This window comes from Stegostoma tigrinum, chromosome 18, assembly GCF_030684315.1.
Source record: "Stegostoma tigrinum isolate sSteTig4 chromosome 18, sSteTig4.hap1, whole genome shotgun sequence".
NCBI lineage: Eukaryota > Metazoa > Chordata > Chondrichthyes > Orectolobiformes > Stegostomatidae > Stegostoma > Stegostoma tigrinum.
Window position 1 is genome coordinate 17,719,277 of NC_081371.1, and position 26,072 is coordinate 17,745,348.

At 40.9% G+C, this 26,072-nt stretch overlaps 1 protein-coding gene across 4 annotated transcripts in view; it reads left to right on the forward strand.

Moving 5' to 3' along the window:
* The first annotated feature begins 223 nt into the window (after positions 1–223).
* LOC125460743 (rho GTPase-activating protein 8-like) overlaps positions 224–26,072 on the forward strand; it is a 78,116-nt gene continuing 52,267 nt past the window's right edge. The window contains exons 1-2 of one of the 4 annotated variants that reach the window (XM_048548568.2): positions 224–572; positions 11,020–11,151. The gene's annotated coding sequence lies outside the window, so the exon portion shown is untranslated. The remainder of the gene's footprint in view (positions 573–11,019; positions 11,152–26,072) is intronic. The other 3 variants (XM_048548567.2, XM_048548566.2, XM_048548565.2) reach the window with 3 other exon arrangements.

Below are 26,072 nucleotides of genomic sequence, written 5' to 3' on the forward strand. Positions count from 1 at the left end.
TCACTTAAATCGTTTTAGTTTTAATTGCTTTAACTCGAAAGCATGACGGTCAGAAATGCTCACTCTCTCTGGTGAATTTCTGACAACGCTTCGATGTGAAATCAGCAAAGCAAATGCCGATTGGCTCAAATTGTTTTCTCTGTTACATCTACCGCCTCCCAGTGTGGAGGAATTCATTAAGGGCATTTTCAGTCGGCCAAAGAAAATCGAATTCGTTCCCTTTAAAAGAAAATAGCTGGAAGAATGCGTTGGAGGAGGTGTGTCGGAAATACTAGCTTCAGTACTGAACTGCTGTTACTCTCGGGGAAGAGTTTAGGAAAGTCCTCTCAGCAAGTCTGAAGTGGAGTTGGAGCATTGGCCAACTTGTGTTTGCCTGAATGCTGTCTCCTTGCCAACCGGGTGAGGTCGGCGACCACTTTTTGAAGAGCTGCTTTCGCCGAGGTCTGCGTTATTTACCTCCTTCTACAATCCTCGCATTTCAAAAGTCTTGCTGGAATTTGTTCCTGTGCAACTGAAAGGAAAACAACACACGTGCGTTGTCTAGGGGTTACCTGGACGGAAAGTCTGTGTAGGTAAAAGCGAGGCTTTATTACTGAGACTACCCTGTGCAAAGTCTGGGCCAGGGAGTTTAAATAGATACATTCTTATATTGCAGTAGATAAATACTGTTACCGGTGTGCTATTGTCTCCCAAAAATATTTTGATTAGGCAATATGAAATGTCTGTCTCTATAGTGCCTTGCAAACGAAATTTGCCAGCAAATATTTTTGGGAGTTGAAAGCCTATTTTCAGAAACAGCTTGTTTATTTTGCAACAATGTCGTTGATAACTTGAAGAGGTACATTTTGTATCCCACTCGTGAGCTGATTAGGCAAGTCACCGACTGTGTCCTTTTGCAGCACACATCGTGCCATTGTTAACAAGTATATCATATCTTAAAATACTCTGTTTTAAGCTGTGCCAAGTTCTTCAATAATTAACATTAGTTGCTTTGAGAGTGAGGCAAGAGTTTTCTTCCCCATTCCTGCAGTGGGCAGTGACGGTACGTAACACCACACAATATGACCAAAAGGCTTCTGGAGTTGACCTATGTCTTTATCTCCAATCAACATTTGCACAGTGCGGTTTCCACAATATTATATGAGCTAGCGATCAAGCACTAGAATCTTGGAGGTCACTGAGGAGCAAGTCAGATTCATCAGGACACTAGTCGAAATCACTGCGAAGTAGAGTGAAATAGATCAGCATTACTGACACAAGACAGGAGAGAGAGAGAGAGAGATCCCTGACGTCACAGGAAGGCCTGAGAGTTGATCATTTAGAAAGTATCTTAGCAATGATTCTCTTTCCCCAATGTTAGGGAATTAGTGTAAGGTGCTTGGTAATTAAAAGTTTGATTTACTTTTGATGATGAAGATTAAGGAAAGCACCATGGCAGCAATGTGTACCGTTTAGAGATGCTGCAACTCACCAAAACTTCTTTTCAGCACCTTCCAAAGTGATGGCCTGTGCTACCAAGAAGGACAAAAGAACTGGATGCTTGGCAATACCACTACCTACAAGTTCCTGTCTGAGCCCTAAACCATCTTGACCTGGAACTAAATTCCATTCCTCCATCGTGCTAGATCTAAATCCTGAAACTTCTTTCTTAGCAGCACTGTGAGTGTACCTACTGCTTGGGATAGCAGCTCCCCTGAAGGGTATTTAGGTTTGGGTAAGAAATGATGGCCTCGCCAGTGATACCCATATATCATGCAAAATTTAAAAAGAAATCAATTAACCTTTAAGTGTTTAACGACAACAGAAAATGTGAGTATTTGGTGAGTTTTTTTTATTAATTGACAGATGATCGGAAGGGCAGCTTTTGACCCTTAGAGTGCATAACCTGTTTCACGGGTGAACTCCGGGTAATTTCCTATGTGCTGGATAGTTATTTATATGTTTTTATCTGTCAAAATGTTGTGAGCTACTGCAGCCAAAGCTGTGGACTTTGCCGGCTGCAGCTCAAGCCGGGATGCAATGTGTCCATGAGCAGGTAGCAACTTTGTAGACCTGGTCACCCTGCAGCTTAAGCATATGCAAGGGGAGAGACAATGGGTGATCACCAGACATCAGGAAGAAATAGCCAGGTAGTGCAGCGAAGCATTTCATTCCCCAACTAGTATTTGGTCCTGAATAGTAATGCATGTGATGGCTCAGTTGTATAGGGAGCATGAGGAAGACTATAAGACTCATGGAGTCAAACAGTATGGAAATAGACCCTTTGGTCCAGTCAGTCCATACCAAACATAATCCCAAACTACACTAGTCCCACCTGCCTGCCCCTGGCCCAGATCCCACCAAACCTTTCCTATTCATGTACTTATCAAAATGTCTTTTGAACAATGGTAATAAGAAATTTGATAAACATTTGTGCAGACTAGAATCAGATTGGTTTATTTCCTTCCTGGTGCCAGGGTTGTGGATGTCCTTGAGTGACCGTAGAGCACACTGAGGGGGACAGTAGAGAGCCAGGAATCATGATTCACAGTGGTATCATCAAATTAGGTGGAAAGAGTGGTGTGGTGCTACAGTCTGAGTATAGGGTTTTTCAAAGTTAATTCTCAAAAGAAGACTGACTCCCATTAATTGGGGTGCATTCTGGTGACATCACCTCTGTTAAAATGTTTTAAAAATAAAAATTCTATGGTGATGGCATCATTTCTGATCAACCGAATAATGTGGTAGAGACATTGCAAGCTCCAACAAGTTCAAAACAAGTATGTGATTGTTGCACAGCGTAAGAGGTTACAAGTTTAATTTCTGTTATCCTAGTGGGGCAGAATATGTTATTGTGTAACATCTGCCACAGAATAAATATATCCAGTTGATGACATCAGATTTAAAGCATGGGAATACAGCTGTCACAAAATTGAGACAAAAAGAGAAGTTGCTGGAGATACTCAGCAGCTCTAGCAGTAACTATATGGAGAGAAAACAGAGTTAATGTTTTGGGTCCAGTGACCCTTCTTCAGAATTCATAGTAGCTAAGGAAGGGTGGTGTATATATGCCCAATACAACGGATTGGGAAATGGGTTAAGGAGTAAAAAATACATGGAGATGGATCCCAGATGGAGAGAAAACAAAGGGATGGATTTAATTTTGATTGTATTGTCAGGGGTATTTTACAGTAAGAATACAATAAAGTACAGTGGAAAAACTTTCACTTGTCACGATGAAATGGTGCCATTTTGAATAATTTAAGAACAAGGGGGGAAAAAAAAGCTTGAAGAGAGTCCATCAGTCCTGAACAGGCTCATCACCTTCAACAATGCCTGCACCACTATCCCTGCACTGTTGCTTCACCACCATCTACTGTAAACCTGACCAATATCAAAGTCGCTGATCCTCGGGCACCATCTTTGCTGCTGGGCTGATACTCCTCTAATGATACAACCAACCAATGTCAGCGTCACATCTGTCGCTGCTGCGCCCACCTCATTCATCCATGTTACCGTGATGTCCTCCTGCGGTTGCTTCACCGAAGACCCCTCTGGTGTAGCAGCTGCTGATTACGGTTTTTATGTTTGCCCTAGAAAACTAAATAGGCACTCACTGTCCTCCGCGCTGGGGAATCTCTGCATTTGTGGTCTGCACCCTGGGCTCAGCTCAAGACCACATGAGGTCTGTATCCTGGATCTGCTGGAGGACCACACACTGGGTTCTCGCCATTGACAATACCATTGCAAGCTCAGGACTAGTTAAGTAAATGGCAATAAAAGAAAAGAGATGGAAAGCAGTCAGAGTGGATTAGTTCTGGCACAGGAGTCCTACACCACCGCCGCCTTGGCTTACCATTTCCTCTAGTCCAAGGGGAAAGGAGAGCTGATGGGCACCATGCTTTGGCTGTGCTGAAAGCAGTCCATGTGATGACTGAGTCAGAGGTGAGGAAGAGGTTAAGGGACATGGGAGAAGGTGTTCGTGTTCTAAAATTATTGAACGTTTTTGGTGTCAACATTGCATCTTGTTGCGATGATTCTATGCATTATGATTGCTTGGAAGCAATTTTTTTGTTTCAAACTTCCCACCTCAACCATTTAGCTTGTTTATTATTTGCCAGCATTAATTACCCATCCCAAATTTTTCGGGAAAAGGTAGTGATGAGCTGTGTTCTAGTATCTCTGGAATCCGTATGCTGAGGGTCTCTCTCAATACATTTGGGAGGGAGTTCTTGGATTTTGTCCTTTTTGACAGTGAAGAAACATTATAATTCCACATTAGAATGAGGTATGACTTTGAAGGGAATTTGCAAGTTTGTATTCTTATGCCAGCATTGGCCTTGTTCTTTGAGGTGGTGGATATTGAGCTTTGGAAAATCTGTGTAAAAATAACAGAAATTAAACAGTTACTTCACATTTGGCTTTATGGAAGAAGATGCAGAGAATCTTCCCAGAAATGCTGGCTGACTAAGGACCTGTGTAACTGAAGAGCTAAAAGACATTAGTATTAATCAAAAGATGATACTTTGAAAAATTAGCTGACCTGAGAATTGATAAATCTTCTGGACCAGCTGAGCTTCAGCCAAGCGTGTTGAAGGAAGTGGTTTGAGACATATTGGATGCATTGGTGATTACCTCTCAATCCTGAAAGGTACCTGCAGACTGGAAGGTGAGAAATGTGACTAATATTTAAGAAGGGGTGGTAAGAACTACAGACCCAACGTTTCTGGCATTTTCCCTCATACTGATATCTAGATATTCATAAAGGACATGATAACTGAACACTTAGAAAAGAATGTCAAAAATTATGATATGGATATGTGAAAGGGAGCTCATATTTGACAAACTTATTTGGAGTTTTTTGAGGATCTTAATTGTAGTAGAGGCAAAGGAGAATCAATCAATGTTGTACATTTAGATTATCAGAAGGCTTTTGATACAGTCCCACAAGGAATGTTTGTGATTAAACTATAGAGCATGTGAGATTGCAGGGAATATACTATTACAGGTTAAAAGTTGGTGAGTAGGATAACAGAGTAAGAGTAAACAGATCATTCTCTTAATGGCTGTTTGTTCGTGGGTCAGAGTTAGATCCACAACAGTTCACAGCATGCAATGTAAATGATTGGATGTGGGATCCAGTTATAGTATTTTTACATTTGCAGATTACACCAAACTGCGTGGGAATATAAATTTGAGGGCAATGCAAGGAAGCTTCTATAAGACTTGGGCAGGCAACGTGAATGGGCTAGAACATGGCAAACAAAATAAACTGTACAGAAGTGCAAAGTTACCCACTTTTTAACAGAAAAAGCAGAAAGGCAAGATAATTTTTATATGGTGAAAGATTTGGGAGTTTTTGAAGGGGTTCGGGTGTCCTTGTCCACAAGTCACTGGAAGCCAACATTTATGTGCAGAAAACAATTAGGAAGGCAAATGGTATATTGGCATTCATTTCAAGTTGGGGGTTTGAGTAATAAAGCCTTGCTTCAGTTTTGTGTTCTCTTGGTGAGACCTGATCTAGAATGTTGTGCCCAGATTTGGTCTCCTTGAAGGAGGGATATATTTGCAATTTAGGGATTGTAGACGCTGTTCACCAAATTAATCCGGGGGGGGGGGTCTCAGGCTGATTTTGAGGGGAACGTCAGGAATTGGGTCCGATTTCCCAGAATTTCAAAAAATGAGTGGTGACCTAATTGAAACTTCAAAAGCTTCATACAGAGCACATCTGGGTGAATGTCTTATGTTTATTTCTTGCCTGGTGACACTAGAACAAGGGCGGCGTAATCTCAGGATAAGGGGTAAGACTTTTAAGAAGTGATGGAGTATTTGTTCATTCAGAGAGTGGTGACTTTTTGGAATTAGCAGGGCTGTGGAAGGTGAGTCCTTGGGCATGCTCAAGACAGAAATTGAGACATAACTGGAGACTAATGATATTAACGGATTCGAAGATTGTGTAGGAAATTAGCATTGAGCCATGAAGGCTAGCAGCAATCTAATTGAATGGTAAGGGTCTGGATCAGTGAGCAGAATAGGCTTCTCCTGTTATGAGTTGGTGCAGTCCATCTTTTTCATGAGCTGTAGTGATGGATGGAGTGAATTTTTATGGTGGTGGATGCAGGGCTGATCAAGCAGGATTTTTTTCTCTTGGATGGTGTAAACTTCATTCAGAGCTGAATTCAAAGAAGAAAGTAATGAATATTCCACCACCCTTATGACTTGTGATGTGTAACTGGTAGAAAGAGTTTAGGAAGACTCTGTGAGTTAGTCACTGCACAACATCCAGCCTCTGACCTGCTCTTGTAGCTGCAGGATTCATGTGGCTGGTCCAATTAAGTTGCTGGTCAATATTTTCAAAAGGATGTTGACGATGGACTTCAGTGGTAACTAAATGTCAAGGGAAGATGGAAATGCCCTTTTGTTGGAAATGGTCATTTCCTGAATGAGTGATATTTTCAACCAAATCTTTTATTATCAGTCCTTGTCTCTCCCTTCCCAACTTAATGCTAATTTATGTAGTGTACTTATTTGTAAAACATGCTTCGGGTATTATTTTTGTTAAAGGGACCTTTTATGTTCCTCTCTTTAATACCTTAGCATTGTGCTTCAGGTAAAACGTCAATGTTGGAAAGTCCAACCTTGTACCATTTTCTTGAGTTGAACTTGAGGACTTGTTTTTGCACAATTAACTGGAATTTTTTAAACAACAAAGACAAACGGTAATTGCCTTTAGTTGGAAGCTCCTCTTTTTCTCACCCAGAAATGCTGGAGTCTGATCAGCCCATTTTCATTCCAAATGCAGCATCTATTTCCAAATAGACTAAATATACATTTAAAACTGAGGGAATTTAAAATATCCCAGTAATAGAGCCAAAAGAGAGATTTTTTTTCTTTTTAAAGGAACTGGTGAATGGGCTTAAGAAGGAAATTCTCTTCAGATAGACCCAAGCATCTTGTAACCAGTAGTTGTTGGGTCAGGATGGGAATCCGGGAATTTACATAAGAACTAGGAGCAGGAGTAGGCTGTTTGGCCCTTCGAGTCTGCTCTGCCATTCAATAAGATCATGGCTGATCTTTTCGTGGACTCCGATCCACTTACCAATGTTCTCACCGTACCCCTTAATTCCTTTATTGTTCAAAAAAATCTACCTTGGCTTTAAAAACATTTACTGAAAGAGCATCAACTACTTCACTGGGCAAGGAATTCCATAGATTAATAGCCCTCTGAGTGAAGAAATTCCTTCTCAATTCAGTCCTAAATCTGCTCCCTCTAATCTTGAGGCTATGCCCTCTTGTCCTAGCTTCACCTGCCAGTGGGAACATCCTCTCCACTTCTATCTAATCTATTCTCTTCATAATTTTCTATGTTTCTATAAGATCCGCCCCCCCCCCCAATCTTCTGAATTCCAATGAATGTAATCCCAATCTTCTCAGTCTCTCCTCATAAGCCAAACCCTTCAACTCTGGAATCAACCAAGTGAACCTCATTTGCACCCCCTCCAGTGCCGGTGCATCCTTCCTCAAGTAAGGAGACCAAAACTGCACACAGTACTACAGGTGTGGCCTCACCAGCACCTTTTACAGCTGCAACATAACCTTTCTGCTTTTAAACTCAACCCCTTCAGCAATGAAGGACAAAATTCCATTTGCCTTCCTAATTATTTGTTGTATCTGCAGACCACCCTTCTGTGATTCTTGCACAAGGACACCCAGGTCCCTCTGCATAGCAGCATGCTGCAACTTTTTACCATTCAAGTAATAATCCTTTTTACTATTACTCCTACCAAACTGTATGACGTCACATTTATTTACATTGTGTTCCATCTATCAGACCTTTGCCCACTCACTCAACGTATCTATGTTCCTATGCAAAGTTTCACAGTTCTCTGCACACTTCCCTCTGCCACTCATCTTCGTGTCATCTGCAAACTTTGACACCCTACACGTGGCCTCCAACTCCAAATCATTTATATAAATTGTAAATAATTGTGGTCCCAACACTGAGCCCTGAGGCACACCACTAGTCACTGATTTGCCAGCCAGAATAGCACTCCATTTATCCTCCCTCTTTGCTTCCTGTTAGTCAACCAATCCTCTATCCGTTGCTAATACTTTACCCCTAACACCATGCGTCCTTATCTTATGCAGCAGCCGCTTGTGCTGCACCTTGTTGAAGGCCTTTTGGAAATCTAGGTACACCACATCCACGGGGTCCCCATTGTCCTCCTGGCGTAATTTTTTCATAAGTTAAATTATGTAAATAGAATAAGGTGTCTTTTCTTTTAAAGAATGGATGAGGATCTTGAATAGACTGGACTTATTATAAGTCATGATGGCAGTGTTTTAAAGTTTTTTTTTATTCGGGAGTGAAATATATTCCATTCCCCATCACTCTTACCACTTAACACCAATGCATGTGCAATAAAAAGCTTATGTTTGATATTCTTTGGAAACAGCTGATTGTTAAGAAATTGTGCGAAAGCTGATTTTTTTTTTAAGCATGTTGTCTTTTATTTTTGTAAGAAATGATTTGATGGTGCCTGCTTAGCACTTTCTTTTTTAGTTTATGAAATGTGAAGGTTTTGTCCAGAAATGAAACTTTCTGATAATTTTTTTTTTTAAACACCAGCCTGTTCTATTAGTGCAGCAGTCTCATAATTCAAGCCAGTCTTCCTGATTTGCTGTCCTACTTTTCCAGTTGGCTGAATATTGGATGAATTTATTGGTACAATTTACTTGCCGCAAAATTCTCACTAAGGCAGTTTTGCAGTTTGCTTCTTGAATGATATTGTGACCTCACCACCGCAAATTGCTGCTACTATTCTCACCACCGCTACTTAGCCCTCGTGTTTTTAAATTAATTGCGTTCTCCAGCAAATTTGAATGTTTATTTGGATGGAGAAAAGTAATAATTTCTGGATGTTTTCACGTAAGAGTTTCATGTGTCCAGCGTTGTGCTTTACTAAAACCAACATGGAGTCATCAATTGCCACATTAAAATGCTCAAAAACAAAATTATTTGAAGTGGTAAACCACGAAACAGTTGACAAGATGTTCAGCAATTGTTTCTACGATGTTGATATCATCCATCCTTTAAGCAGATCGAAGGAGCATTTTTCTTCCATCTGAAATAATGGGAACAGCAGATGCTGGAGAATCCAAGATAACAAAGTGTGACGCTGGACGAACACAGCAGGCCAAGCAGCATCTCAGGAGCACAAAAGCTGACGTTTCGGGCCTAGACCCTTCATCAGAAAAGGGGGAGAGGGAGAGGGGGAGGCGGATCTATCAGGTTCTGCCTGACCTGACTGAGCAACTTCATGGAATATTTTCTTCATGCTGCAAGCTGTTTGTAGTTTACAAAACAAGATTGCTGTGTGATGTGCTACATTTGGGAAATGTTAAAAAAAAATCAAGGTTGGCTGTTCAAAGATAAACTTTACTTATCTTTTTGAGTATTTTAATATTCTACGTGTTATATGTTAGCCAATGCTCAGATGATTAAATGAAAATTTCCTGTCCGCTTCAGACCTTGTTGACTTCCAACCCTTCGAACCAATCTCATCGTTGTCGCCTCAAAGTCATTTTTTTTTCTTTTTTTTTTTCCTTGGGCCATGAATCATGATGTTACCTTCCAACTTGTTATTTAACTTTGGCAAATTTACTGAAGGAGCCCTAACCAACATCAGGAAAGCTGTCTTCTATGATTATGGATTACGCAGTGTTTTCTGAAGAGGGGTCCCGACCTAAAACATCAGCTTTCCTGCTCCTCTGACACTGCCTGACCTCCTGTGCCCCTTGAGCTCCACACTGCATTATCTCTGACTCCAACATCAGGAGTTCTTACTATCTCTGTCCTGTATGGTTGATGCTTTCTGCCTCCTCAAACTCAACGTGTGAGCTCCTCAGCCAATGGCGCTCCTCCACTTGTCACTTCCAACAAATAATCCCAGTGTAGTTCCACTCCTCCTTACTGAAATGTAACTGAAACACGTTCAGTAATTGCTTCTCTTTCTTTGCTTCCATTCCATACTGCCCCTCCATGTTTCTCCAACACGTGATCCTTTAATTGCTTCCATGTTTATTCGGTCCCTTTCTCCTCCAGATGTTTGCTTTGTATGGGTTCTGCCTCACCCAGTCCTTCAAGTTTGAAACACTTATCCTTATCCTTTTTTAAAGCCTCTGGCTTTATACTGGCCTAACCCTGCATTTCCCTTCAGGAATCAGAAAAGCCTCTACCTCTCAGCATTTTGAGTTCTGTGCTATGCTATTTTTTTTCTACTTATCACCCCTCTGACAGTACAATCCTGTGATCCACTTTTAAAGTTCTTCTTTGTAAAATAACTAAATCTACTCATTCACTGACACTCCTGTCCAAGGAATGGAGGGGAAAATCCACATGGTCTGCTTAAAACATGGGAGCAAAAGACTGGGGGGAGCATGTTGGATGAGTGAGCCAAATCCTTTCTGTAGATGAGCCCAAATTGCTTAAGAAATTAAACTGATAAGTTTGAAGCATTAATTTAGCTTAGGCAGTATTATTATAGTAGCCATTACAGAACCTTTGCGATCTGCAGAGGTTTATATATTGAAGGCAATAGCCTCTTTTCCCTCTGCAAAATTTGTAGAGAGAATTTTTCTTCTTTGTATGAATTATTGAGCCATGTTGAGGGCGGCATGGTGGCTCAGTGGTGACTGCTGCTGCTGAACAGCACCAGGGATCCAGGTTCAATGCCATCCTTGGGCAACTGTCTGTGTGGAGTTTGCACTTTTTCTGTGCGGGTTCCGTCTGGGTGCTCTGGTTTCCTCCCACAGTCCAGAGATGTGCAGACTAGGCCGATTAGCCATGGGAAATGCAGGGTTACAAGGATAGGGTAGGGAATGGGTTCGTTCGACTCAATAGCCCAAATATCCTGCTTCCACATTGTCGGGATTCTTTGTACAGCTGTACTTGGGCGGGGGGCGGGGGGGGGGGGGTGCGGGTGGAGAAGGAGAAGAGATAAAAGACATAACTGCTGATACTGTAAATCTGAAACACAGAAATTGCTGGAGAAACGCATCTATGAAGAGAAAGCAAAGTCAAAGTTTCGATTCCAGTGATCCTTCTTCAGAACAGTCTTTATATGATAGAAGGACCTAAGCAGCATTTCTTAAAGGTCATCTACTTGAGAGGTCAGTATTCTTGTAACCCCTCCGTAAGGAATAGACAGAAAACTCTGGACAGTGCATAAATGCATTTATGGCTTAATGGAGCTCTTCAGGTGTGGTATTTTTCAGTGAGGGCAGTTATATTAACATTTTAGGGTGCACACAATTGAAGGTAGATTTGACTACGTTCTTTTGGCATTAAAATGAAAATCTTTCAGACATCTTTATGATGCGTCTTAGTTTTTTTTGTAGAATGGGTGCAAGTGAATTTGGGGGGGGAAAAAAGGTTATCTGTCAAAGTAGGAAAGAATTCAAAATTGGCAGTCAAGGCTCTGAAAATTTCAGCAAGGTGACTCAAATCTGATTTCATACTCAGCTAGATAATTGGTCTTTTAGTATACGCAAGAAAAGGATCTTCATCCTTCATCCCGATCGTTTAATATAGACTGTAAGTAGTTCAGGTCAGTTTTGCTGTCCTTTAAACTGATGCATTTATTCCAACACTTGTTTCCAGTGGGTTAGCTAGTCCTTTTTATGTGAATATGTTACGCTGAACATCATAAACTCTTACCTTGTATAGTAACTTATTTATGTGGGATCTTCTCAAGTGCGTTTTGCCTTGCTGTATATTTGTTATATTGTCAGTATTATTCCTTTTTAAGGTGCTCCATTTTCCTTTTATCCAAGTCTTGTTGAACACACTCCAAATGAATTTACTTTATCCGTTCTCTTGTTACTTTCAAGTTAACCTTTTTGAATAAAGTATATACCTGGTTCTATGTCCTTTTTAGACTTTTTTTTTGAAACACAATCTATTGACAAAAAGATCGTATGATTGCTGATTCCTTAGTTTGCCACAGCTTCTAGTTTCTGTAAATTGTCTAAGCCATTTATGAATTCCAATTCAAAATGAGTTCTTCATCTTGTTTCTTCTTTACAGAATTAGATCATGAACCAGTCATGCATTACACCTACCTCTTCATCTGATTCTGAACCATTACAGTCTCCCAGTTCCTATTAGCTTGAAAACCTCTGACCTTGCATATTTCTCCTATATCTTCAGAGAGCAAGCTATTTTCTTCCCCTCTGTTCACTAACATTTCACTATTTCACATTATGACCATATTAGTTCTGTGTAGCAATTTATTTCTCACATGCTCATCTCCATTTGCTTCCCAGATATCCATTGCATACTGAACTCTATTTGCTCCTTGCTCTTTTTTATGAACACATTATTCATTGTTGCTGCATTTATAAGTGTCTTTTTACTGTTTGAACTCTTTAAGATATTCCTTTTTTTTCTAATTCCCTATTGATACAGAACTTTTCAATTCTGGCATTTTATTGCTAATGCTTCCATGTATATAGATATTAATACACATTTCCAGCTTTATAAATGGTCTTTTATATGCTTGTTTCTATTCTCCAGTCGTATGTAAGTGAATTTCTGTCTTAACCTTTGTTCTTAGAACATAAAGAGAACAATCTTCAGTGCAAACTGGTTGCTAACCTTCTCTCCACATCTTCCAATTTTCACCCCCACACCTCAGGAACGACATACTGGCGCTGGAGTGTTGCCCAGCGGAGATTCACATGGATGATACTTGGAATGCTAGGTTTAACATACAGTGAACGGCTGAGGACCCTGGGATTGTATTCATTAGAGTTTAGAGGGTTGAGGGGAGATTAATAGAAACTTACAAGATAATGTATGGCTTGAAAAGGGTGGACGCTGGGAAATTGTTTCCGTTAGGCAGGGAGACTAGGACCCGTGGGCGCAGCCTTCGAATTAGAGGGGATAAATTTAAAACTGAAATGAGGAGACATTTCTTCAGTCAGAGAGTGGTGGGCTTGTGGAACTCATTACCACGGAGCGCAGTGGAGACCAGGACATTAAATGTCTTCAAGGCAGAGATTGATAAATTCTTGATCTCACAAGGAATCAAGGGCTACGGGGAGAGTGCAGGGAAGTGGAGTTGAAATGCCCATCAGCCATGATCAAATGGTGGAGTGGACTCGATGGGCTGAATGGCCTTACTTCCACTCCTGTGTCTTATGGTCTGAAGATAGTTTACATGATTCTTAATTGTTGCCTTTAATGTTATGTGTAGATTTTTGACTCAAATTTGGTTTAGATGTGGCCTGTATCTCTTGTACTGATTATTTTTATTTCCGTGTTATTAAGTTAGCATTGGATTTTTATTCAGCTACACTTTTGCAGTTTTCTGGAAGAAATAGCCTGTGAAGTGCTAGCTGTGACCAGACAAGCACGTGGAATTAAGACACCTGCTCAACTGAATGATAAACCCTAATAGTCACACAGCTGTCTTCTGGCTCAGGCTAGGCTATTTCTATGTTGTAACTTCTGTTTATCCCTGGCCTTTTTTTTTAAAATTAATGTGTAATTTTGGTTCTTCCTTACCTGTTTGAACACTAACTTCAGACCTTTCTGGGAAAAAGGTGAGACCAGACTTGTATATCATAAGATAAATATTGTTTTTTTCAGTAGTAGCAGAGTGTTTATAAGTACTTTTAAGTCATGTCTGAACAGCTCGTAGAGCTTGAACTGTAGGGGAGCTAGCAGTTTTCAACATTGCCAACATGTAGAAAATGATGCTTAAAATTTCCGGTGATTGCCAGTATTTAAATAAATTGCAAACTAACAATCACAAGACTTGAGCAATGCCTCGAATGTTAATAGCTGAAGGGATTTTCTGGTAAATAATCAAACAGGCAAACAGAAATGTTTGTACATGTGCGGAGGAAGCTGCTTTAGATCAGAACATTTATAACTGCATAAGTTCTGAAAGCTTCATGGAGCAGGACACAGCTGTTAAATTTTCATTGACAGTTTGTCATTCATTACTCGCAGCCTTATTGTGAGCCAAGCTTTGAAATGAAGTAAGAATTTGCAGAAAGTGACCTCATGTTGAATAGCAAAAAGTCTCTTGCAGATCCTTTGGTTTAAAATGTTTTGCCAAATTTCTATGCTCAGCAGGATACAATGATGAGACAACACAGCAACTATTCTAAAATGGAACCTTTGATAAAATCCAGTTTAGTAAAACGTATAGCTCATGCAAAGTTAGCAAGACCGTACCATGCAAGTACATAAAGCACTGAGCATGATTAAAACTGGGGTTTTGTCAGCATTAAGCAAACTAGCCACGAATGTAGGTTTAATTGAAGAACCATGGACAGCAGATGTCTGGTTAACTTATTCGGTGCAATGTTATGGACTGAATAATGAATCATTGATTAGTTTTTTTTTAGAAAGAGACTCAGTGACACTAGGGAGGCATAGTTACTGAAGTGTTTTCTCTCCATTTAATACCATGTAGAAGCTCAATCCTTCCACTGCAGAAATAGTAATTATATACTGCTGGACTTGGTCCAACTCCCTTTTGTGAATTGTTCCCTATTGATCACCAATACTGTGCTTGTGTCGGAGCTGTCACTACTGGAAGTCAGCCTTTAATGTTGCAGAATAAATAAGACAGCTGTATCTTGCTTCCATTGCCACAGAGTACCTGTGGAAAAATTTTCCTGCCCTGAACTAGAAAATTAAATGGCTATTATTGGTTGCATGGACGACATTTTCTTTTTTGATCCGTACCAAGCGTCAGGAAAAGTTCAGGGCTTGAAATGACAACTGTCATTTGAACTTCTGAAGCATTTAGTGCACACAATATTATTCTTGTATTTCTGTTGATTCTCTGGAATCAATCAAGAGTATAAACGCTGATTTTTTTTTAATGGCTTGTAACTGAGATGCATACACAAGCTGATCTGTGTTGGGATAGTATATTTCTTTCATAGTGTTACAAGTACGAAATAGCAATACGGTTTGCACTCAGTCTCTCCATCAAATGGCTGTGTGTGTGTGTGCGTGCGCGCGCGCGTGTGGTACAACCCTCTCCCAAAGAATTGTTTTCTCATGCCTGTGCCCAGTAATGCCACTAGTTTTAACAGTAAATATGTTGGTTGAAGTGACCTGTCAACTGTTCTTAAAAATAAAAAGCCTACTTTTTAAGATTTAGTTAAACAGGTTGTAGGACTGTACTGTAGTGTATATGTCAACATCCCCTCCCTTCTGTTAAGAAATGTTAAGCTTTCACTAAAATTGGTCTCAATTTTTCTCAGAAATGCACATTTTAATCGCTTAAGTCAGCACATAGGATCAAACTTGTGAAATGGGATGTGTTGTCAAGATGACGTGTGATTTAAGGCATGCTCACCCCACACCACAGGGTGGCCGATGAACACACGAGTCCTTCGGAAATAAGAATAAAGAATAAACCTGATTTGAATTAAAAGTCATAACTGTAGTGAGATTGCGTTAAATGGCTAAAGCAAGGTTAATCTGACCTCATACTAATGAACAACCTCTATTAGCTACTGTATAGACAGGAGTGGGTGGAAAGTGTTCCTGAAACTCTCCCTCTCAGCAGTCATCACTGACTTATGATGTTCATTAGAGTAATCTTTACTTGTTATGCTATATCTTCCACCCCCCCCCCACCAACCCCAGTCTTTTGTTCTATCATTTCTTTTAAGTCTGTTCATGTTTAACTAATATTTGATTAAACTTTAACACTCCTCTCACTCCATGACGACATGTTTTGAGACTAAGACTGTTTCTGAATGTGTTCTCAGTCCGTTTTGGGAAGGATGGGCCATAAGTGATACATTTCCTACCAGTAAGAAGGTACATAATCCAATGCAAGCAGTGTCACCCTGGGCATACCCAACAAGGTGACCTGTAGGTAACCGCTTTGGAAGGTAAATGAGCAACGGATTTGGGTAAAACCATCGGCACCTGGACTGCAGAGCGCAAGAAACTGTGAAAGGTGTTCATAGTTTTCACCTTCTAGGTGTTGTCCCTCTCTGAGACCATAGTGCATCATAGATGAAAATACTGTGGAGATACTTAAAGCTCTATCAAATGCAATTAACTTATTAAGTACTTAAGTGAATAACACACACTTCTAACTACTGGGGATATCATAATCACTGTCTTTCACTCCCCTGATTTCTGTAACTAACCCCAAACATCATTACCCCAGAGAGTTGGCAGCTGGCCAGGCTGAAACTCTACTCGACACCTTCACCACGCCTCGTAGGGTACTTCTTGCAGTGCGAATCTTTGAAGTTCTACTGAACAGTCAGGAGCTTTTTGGCTACCTTTTTATAAATGCCAAATAAAAGATAACATAGTTATCTTTTGGAGGTTGAGGAACACAGAGGAGCAGGAGAGTTGACATTTTGGGTCGGGGCCCTTCTTCAGCTTTCCTGCTCCTGATGCTGCCTGGCCTGCTGTGCTCCTCTAGCTCCACTCTGTGTTATCTCTGACTCCAGCATCTGCAGTTCTTGGTATCTCTTTACCAAGTATATGGCTTATTTGGAATTATCTGTGCATGTGACCAATCCTGAGTATTTTATCCAAATGTATGCCTAATTTGGTAGAAACAGCAGCTGCTGAATTACTGCAATCTTAGCCCTTAGTAGACTTGAATGACTCAGCATAATTTCCACTCATATATCAACTCATTGTAAAGCCTCATCAGTTCCTATTATCTTCAGCATTCTCCTACCTCAGCGTCTGGAGAAAGTGAACCTTGTTTGAACCCCTCAATTGGGAGGATGATCAGAGGAGAGTGGTTTTGCATAGCCTGAGTTCTAGATTCAAGGTAGAAATACCAAGGCTGTATCTAGAGGTGTAATGTTGCTTGAATTTCAAATGGAACTGTGCACCTTGGATGGATGTTCAAAGAACTCCAAAAGATTTGACTCATCGTGGCATCTCTTCAGCACAGCACCTCTTGATGAAAAGAATGGAGCATCTGACTGTACCTGCTGTTATACTTGATGTGGAAGTGCTGGGGTGGGCATGGTAAAAAAATTGCATCTGAAGAAGGAGCAAGATGCTGAAAGCCTGTGCTTCCAAACATACCTGTTGGACTATAACCTGGTGGCATGTGATTTTTGACCTGCTGTTGTACAACAGTGGAGCATCAGTGGGACTGGGGTAGAGGTGCAGCTCTATCAGTGAGTTAGTGAAAAGAGACCAGAGAGGGGGATCACACAGAAACTTATAAAATTCTAACAGGACAGGTAATGTTGAGGAAGTGGGGAGGCTGCAGACACGCTTGGACAGGCTAGGACGGTGGGCAACGAAGTGGCAGATTAAAAATGCCTGCTGTGAAAATCTGAGTTTATGTGCTTTGTTGGTAGAGGCATAACTTATTTTCTAAAGGGGAAGAAACTTCAGAAGCACAGAGGGGCTTTTTTTTAAAAAAAAGTCCTTCGTAGGATGAAGGCATCACTGGCAAAGCCAGAATTTATTGTCCATCCCTAATTACCCACAGGGTGATTAAGGGCTAACCAACTTGGGCTTCCTAGTTCAGGATTTGCTTAACATGCAGGTTCACTTGGCAGTTAGGAAGTTAAATACAACATTTTAGCATTCATTTCAAGAGGACTATAATACAAAAGCAGAGATGTACTGCTGAGGCTGTATAAGGCGCTGGTCAGATCACATTTAGAATATTGTGAGCACTTTTAGATCCCTTATCCATGGAGTGATGTGCTCTCATTGAAGGGGGTCTAGAGGATGTTTACAAGAATGATCCCAGGAATGTAGAGTTTGTCATATGTTGAGCGGTTGAGGACTCTGGGTGTATACTCAATGGAGTTGAGAAGGTTGAGGGGGGAATCTTATTGAAACTTCAAGTATGCAGATTGTCAGTTTCTCTGCTGTGTTGAAAGATCGTGGCTAGACCCAAAGTCACTACCTTCCAAAAAATCGTCAGTAATAGTGACATCATCTTTCTTGTCCGCTGTGTCATCAAAGAGCAAATGCAGATCTAACGTGGTATCCTGTGGCTGGTCACCATGGTGTCGACATGGGAAAAGAATGGAAGGTCTGGAAAATTTACTTGTGGTCCTAAAGGTGGAGTCAATGAAGGATAGGTTGTAGTTGTGAGTAAAGAAAGTTTAATGGCAAGATGACCTTCTCCATTCACTAAAGAATATGGTGAATTGGAAATGATATATAGAATGCTGTAATGAATGTGAATTTATAGACAAAGTGTAGTATGCAGCGGCCTGCTAATTTTGACTGAAGTACCTCCTAGACTTTGTAGTCACAGGTTAGAGGGTTGAAGAAAGTGAGGTTTGGGCCCAGAACATTGTTGGAAGTAACAGACACACTCGCCCTCTGTCTAAACAAAACGTATGGTCTGGCCATTATCAAAAATGTTAGAAGCTCAGGAGCTGTTTCAAAGTCCTATAATTTTTCCGAGGGAAAATAATTTATCTTGATTTTAGTCAGTGTGTTTCTTGGAATGGGAAAATACAGTTGAGATTTTGTTTTTTGCTGTAGTTCTGAGCTGATGTTTTATTTTGAAAGAGTGATACTCAGTATTCATCACTGAGATATTTTCTCACCAGTTGGGGATGTTTTCTGTTGCACTGTGAGCAAGGAACAATGGTGGTGACTGTGCTATCGTCCCATTATCTGTGATTTCTATGTGGGCTGGCTGGGTTGCAGTTAAATTGGACAGCCTCAGCTGTAGACCCCAGGGGAAATCTCTCTTTCCCCAGAGAAGCGACTTGTGTTGCTTATGGATTTCAGCTTGCCAAGTTATTTTAACAGCTTTGTACCTTCTCAGGATCTCTCTGATCTGTAAGAGATCAGAGAGTCTCATCCAAGACAATGCGGTTTAAGATAAGCTCATCTAATCGGATTATGGTATTCTGCTAAGTGCTGGATGTCAGTTACAAAAAACTCCACACTCATTCCTGGTTCCTGACCGTGCAAATAAACCCTATGCAGTCAATAACTCTTATACCTTTAGTCTAAAAGAGGTATTGAGAGCTTTTAATAAAAGCAGCATGTATTTAGAATGTTTCTGCATTTATCTCGAATTGGGCAAGAATTGTATCAGCAACATTAGTAATAGTGCATATATGACAGTAACTTGGGCTTTATCAAGTTTGGGGGAGAGACCTGAAGTGTTACAGTATAAGGTAAACTGCCCTCTGAGACACCTAGTCTCGGCAAACTCCATGGTCCAAAGGTAGGTAGGGATTTGGGGAGTTTTATTGAGCAAGAGATCAGTTGCCACTGATATGCGACATGGTGAGATCACGTGTTCCTAAACATTGAGAGTTTAATTAGTTTGCATTCCGTCATGGAGTAATAACTGTTTTCAGCCATGCTGCCTAGTGTGGCCTATGTTGGAAGGCTTCTAGTTGTTCTCCTGCTGCACACAGCCTGCTCAGTTGCAGAGCTTGTCTCCACCAGTATCAACAAAGCTAGTGAGCGTGCCTCCACTTCGGCTTCAGGTCATCCTCAAGAATTCATCTTCTGCTGCTAACTGCTTTTGAAGGTTTGCACTTCAGCCACTGAGTGAGGAGTCCACTACCACTGTCACCATGTAGTGAGATCATACTGAGATGGTAGAGTGAGTGGGTCTGTCATGTTTGTTGAGCAACAATTTTTTTTATCAACTATTTACATAAGTGAGTAGGAGCGAGTATCCCTAGAATTTTATAGGCTCAGTCCGAAGTTGAGCTTTGGCTCTTGTCAACAGGCAACACTGCATACCTTATCAAAGTGAAGTCACCCATCATTCCACAGGAGCATTTAGTAACTCATTAAATAGTTGTTCTACAGAGGGGGATCTCAGTATTAGTGATAAACTGGCATGAGAATGGAAGCAGGAGGAATCTGTTCCAAAGGAGACCAAATGCATCATGAGGTCTGGGACCAGCTATTGGTCATAAGACCATAAGACATAGGAGTAGAAGTCAGGCCATTCAGCCCATCATGTCCACTCCACCATTTAATCATGGTTGATGGGCATTTCAACTCCGCTTCCCTGCACTCTCCCCGTAGCCCTTGATTCCTTGCGAGATCAAGAATTTGTCGATCTCTGCCTTGAAGACACTAAATGTCCCGGCCTCGACTGCACTCAGTGGCAATGAATTCCACAGGCCCACCGCTCTCTGGCTGAAGAAATGTATCCTCATTTCCATTTTAAATTTACCCCCTCTAATTTTAAGGCTGTGCCCGCGGGACCTAGTCTCCCAGCATCCACCCTTGCTAAGACATATCTTGTAAGTTTATATTAGATCTCCCCTCAACCTTCTAAACTCTAATGAATACAATCCCAGAATCCTCAGCTGTTCATCGTATGTTAAACGTACCATTCCAGGGATCATCCATGTGAGTCTCTGCTGGACACGCTCCAGCGCCAGTATGTCGTTCCTGAGGTGTGGGGCCCAAAATTGGACACGGTATTCTAAATGGGGCCTAACTAGAGCTTTATAAAAAGTCTCAGAAGCACATCGCTACTTCTATATTCCAACACTCTTGAGATAAACGACAACATTACATTCACTTTCTTAATCACGGACTCTACCTGCAAGTTAACCTTTAGAGAATCCTGGACCAACACCCCCAGATCCCTTTGTACTTCTACGTTACAAATTTTCTCACCGTTTAGAAAATAGTCCATGCCTGTATTCTTTTTTCCAAAGTGCAAAACCTCGCATTTGCTCATCTTGAATTTCATCAGCCATTTCCTGGACCACTCTCCTAAACTGTCTAAATCTTTCTGCAGCCTCTCCACCTCCTCAGTACTACCTGCCTGTCCACCTGTTTTCATATCATCAACAAACTTCGCCAGAACGCCCCCACTTCCTTCATCCAGATCATTAATATATAAAGTGAACAACTGCAGTCCCAACACTGAACCCCATGGGACACCACTCGTCACCGGTTGCCATTCCGAAAAAGAGCCTTTTATCCCAACTCTCTGCCTTCTGTCAGACAGCCTCAATCCAAGCCAGTAGCTCGAACACCATAGGCCCTCACCTTACTCAGCAACCTCCCGTGAGGCACCTTATTCAAAGGCCTTTTGGAAGTCTAGATAGATTACATCTACTGGGTTTCCCTGGTCTAATCTACTTGTTACCTCTTCAAAGAATTCTAACAGGTTTGTCAGGCACTACATACCCTTACTAAATCCACGCTGACTTGTTCTAATCCGACCCTGCACTTCCAAGAATTTAGAAATCTCATCCTTAACAGTGGATTCTCGAATTTTACCAACAACCGAGGTTAGGCTAGTCGGCCTATAATTTTCCATCTTTTGTCTTGATCCCTTCTTAAACAAGGGGGTTACAACAGCGATTTTTTTTTTCCAATCACCTGAGACTTTCCCTGACTCCAGTGACTTTTGAAAGATCACAACCAAAGCCTCCTCTATTTCCTCAGCCACCTCCCCTCAGAACTCGAGGATGTAGCCCATCGGGGCCAGGAGATTTATCAATTTTTAGACCTTTTTAGCTTTTCTAGCACTTTCTCTTTTGTAATGCCTATCACACTCTACTCTGCCCCCGACTCTCCTTAATTGTTGGGATACTACTCATGTCTTCCACTGTGAAGACTGACGCAAAGTACTTATTAAGTTCTTCAGCTATTTCCTTATCTCCCATCACTAGCCTTCCAGCATCAATTCAGAGTGGCCCAATATCTACTTTTGCCTCTCGTTTGTTTCTTATGTATTGAAAGAAGCTTTTACTATCATTTCTAATATTACTAGCTAGCCTACCTTCATATTTGATCCTCTCCTTCCTTATTGCTCTCTTTGTTATCCTCTGTTTGTTTGTTTTTGTAGCCTTCCTAATCTTCTGATTTCCCTGTGCTTTTGGCCACTTTATAGGCTCTCTCTTTTTCATATATTTCCTGACTTCCTTTGTCAGCCATGGCTGTCTAATCCCACCCCGGATAATCTTTCTTTTCTTTGGGATGAACCTCTGTGCTGTGTCCTCAATAACACCCAGAAACTCCTGCCATTGTTGCTCTACTGTCTTCCCCACTAGGCTCTGCTTCCAGCTGATTTTCGTCAATTCCTCTTTCATGCCCCTGTAATTACTTTTATTTAACTGTAACACCATTACATCCGATTTTTGCCTTCTCTCTTTCAAACTGCAGACTGAACTCTACCATATTATGATCGCTGCCTCCTAAGTGTTCCCTTACTTCAAGATCTTTTATAAAGTCTGGCTCATTACATAGCACTCAGTCCAGAATAGCCTGCTCCCTTGTGGATTCCATCACAAGCTGTTCCAAAAAGCCATCCTGCAAACATTCCATGAATTCCCTTTCTTTGGATCCACCAGCAACATTATACACCCAGTCCACCTGCATATTGAGGGCCCCCACGATCACCGTGACCTTGCCTTTCTGACATGCCCTGTCTATTTCCCAGTGCATCTTGCGCCCTTGGTCCTGACTGTTAGGAGATCTGTACATAATGGGAGTTATGGTTTTTTTGCCTTTGTGGTTCCTCAACTCCACCCACACAGACTCCACATCCTCTGACCCTATGTCATTCAGTGGTCTGAACTTGAGTAACATGTATTGGAGTGGTTTCACCACTAATTGCATTTCTGGTATGCGTGTATGTCACCAGTGTAGATTTACACACCTGAGTGGGTCAAATCAAACCCTGAATCCAGCAAAGATTTTAGAGCAACAGTTAATTGGTTTGGTCACTGCCATTCCCGTAAAAAAAATGTCTAGCGTTGCAGCAGAAGACCAGAATCGCTCTGAGACTATCAAAAATCAGTGATGTCAGAATTCCCAGCAGTTTCTCATCAGGCAGCAGTAAGCACACACGAGGATCCGTGCCGCCACATCAGTAATGGGGATGACCTGGTCAACAGCTGAACAGTGGATGGGAAAACATTCCAAAACTACTCTCGCGAAAGAAGCGAGGAGAGGAGAATCTTGGTGGTATTAGTCTGCATGACCAACAGAATAAGATTAAAGATTATTGTCCTCCTCAAATGGAAAATCATGCTGAAAGTCAAGTTCCTTGCAATAGGAAAATTTTGTACAAGTCCATGACAACAGTTGAGTTGATGAGGATGGATTGGAATTGCAGATCAATAAAGTTCAACATAGACATTTAATGACCTTGACACAGAACATAGTTTATTTTTGTGGGATATGTTCAAGTCCAATTGAACTGATGAGGTAAACAAAAGCCTGCAAAGAGGTGATACTTGATTGTAATTATACCAGGAGGGTCAAACATTTGTTTGTCACCCTGTTTTTAGAAGTGTGCTTCAACAGATTATTCAAGGATTAGGTTTGTCGTGGATTTTTCTTGCAGAAAATGCATTCACATATCCTGGAAATACATTCCCTACCCTCCTTGACATTTTCTGTTGTTTTGTCGTCAAATCTTGGGATCCCTTGTAATGCACAAACTGGTCATTCACAAAACATGGAATGTCCAGTTCAGTGGGTGGAGAGGAAGATGGTTCTGAAATCAGAAATCAGATCTAGAGTGGGATCTTTATGCCAACGTGAATCAAAAATGAACTTTGCAACAGTTGCCAAAGACGATGATTTTGATGCTTAAAAAGTTTGATAGGGATTTAAAGGTATCCTTGTGTTCGGGCCAATTATGTTCTCGTTGATTTAATTTGAATTACCTCTTTATTTTCACACTTCAAAGGATCAGTTTTGCAGATATTACTGATCTTGACAGAAGTAATAGCGGAGTTGCAATCAATATTATAAGATTTGTTTTTTTTTCCTCCTAGCGGTTGATGTTCTAAACTTCCCAAATAACTAGGCACAGCCACTGTTTCTGCAAAACTAGCTTAATCCAAATATATCATTAGTGTTTAATGTTTTCAATGAAAATATTATTTTTAGATTGGAGCTATATGGTAATATCCTTTCCCAGGACTCCACATTGATAAGTGAACTATCCTGTTCAGATTAAATGATGCTAGACCCTACAACTGACCTGTCAAAATTTCTGTGCTCTGCAACATCCCTTGGGGCTGTTTATTAGTTTCATTAAAAAACTCTGTTACGGATACTGTCTGAGGACAGTATTAGGCTTTGTTGCGATTTCCCCTGCAGTCAAATAGCTTCATATGAAAAAGAATCACCTTGCTGGTGTAAGGTAAATTCACCCTAGTCTACCCAGACCATAGGGCAGCTCCCTCATTAGAGGGAGAACCTGCTGGTGGCCTAACAGATGAAGCGAGAGGTTGAAGTGAAGGGTCATTCATGGTGGCCTCTGCTATCGCGGAAATAAAACCCATGCCGTTGGCATCACTGTGCATCATAAACCAACCATCCAGGCAACTGAGCTAACTGAGCCCTGCAGGTGTGGTGAGTAGCTGGAATAGCTTGATTCATGGAGCAGTAAAGTGGAATGTGACTGAGCTGGTAAGCATTGAGGGACTGTTTAATTTAATTGAAAAGATAGAGAGTAAAGGTTCTTTGTGGATTTTAAAATCTCTCGATTATGTTTATTTTTAATAAGCAAATTGGAAAAAGAAATAAGCGACAGTACTGAAAAGTACTGTTTGCATTATTGAATACTGCAAAAAGCCTAATGCAAGTGTCTTCATAGAATGGTTGCATTATACCAAATAATTGTGGCAGATTAAGTATTGTCACTGAAATATTAATACTTCTTTTCTCACATCTCTGGTGACAGGCAATTTATTTATCTTCTATTATGCTTCATGAAATCCATTTGAGAAGTAATCAAGTTGCGAGTGAACTGCATTTTATCACTCTGGCAACTGGTTTTAAAAGGAATCCTTCAATTTAAAAACCAAAAGAGGTTCACTGTTGTGAAAGGGTACATGCTGTGCTGTACATTTCATTTCAATTCTGTTCAGCCAAGTAAACTTAATGAAAGCTTATGATCTGGTAAATATATCATAAGTGAGACGCAGCATTATCGTGGAGGAACAGAAAATGTACCTTCTTAAAAAGCCGTCAATTTCCAGTATCTGCTGGAACAAAATGTTTGTAGCCTTCAAACATACTGATTACTTTTACTAATATTTTGCATCTTTCAAAACTTTTTTTTCTATAAAGTAATTGAAAATCTACAATTATTTAAATATTTAGTGGTATTTTAAACAGTATTGGAACCAGCTTATGGTTTTATTTGTCCCTTCTTGCCCCATGTGTCGGAAATTGAGTTTTGAATTTGTCATAACTTTTGTTATCATTGTGTAGCCCTTGTGTAGCTAGATCAGATGTAGGATATTGAATTCTCCTCCTGAGTAGGCTCCTGGTGGAGTGGGGATACCACCCACTGAATTCATCTGCCACTAACCCATTGCTTTCACTTCCTGATAGATAGATCCATCATTAGCGCAAATTATCTGCGATGGTGCTAGCTTTCAGCAAAACTGGAGCCACTTAAAGGTTCTGCATGGCTTTCAGAGCTGCAGAAAAGGTTTGACCCAGTAAATAGATGAACCACAGAAATTTAACTGCTCTGAAATTAAGTGCCCTGAGAAGGGCACTGAGCCTGTTTTGAATGAGGACATAGAGGCTTTCATTGCAACTTGTATTGTGTAGTGTAGTGTAGTGTGGCAGTAATGGAACAGCTTCATTTCTTCTTCAGCATTCCCTTTGGATTGAGGATGACTTTATCTTCTACTCTGGTGTTGTGGATCCTGAGTGTCAAAGCAATCAACGCTGATTGGTACACCATGCTCTGGGTGGCACGGGTGGTAGTTGCTGAGGTGGGTGGGTAGGTAGCTGACTGTGGATTTTGCGCACGCCTTCTGCAGTTTGCTGTTGTTCTCAGTCTGTACTCAATGCTTGGCTCCTGTGTAGATACTTCTCTGAATCGGGTGGTCTTGGCAAGCGAGGCCCATGAATCCATGTGATGTTACAGTTTTATTTTTGTTCAGGAAAGACTTAAGGACATCCATGAAAAGCTCCCCTTCCTGACTTGGTAACCACTTGCTTGGAGCAGAGAGCTCGTATCGGAAGTAAATCATGTGCCTCTTTCCCCCAACAATGATTGACTGTAACCAGTACCTCAGTGCTGGGGATGTTGGCCTGGGACAGGACACTTGTACTGGAGTACCTATTC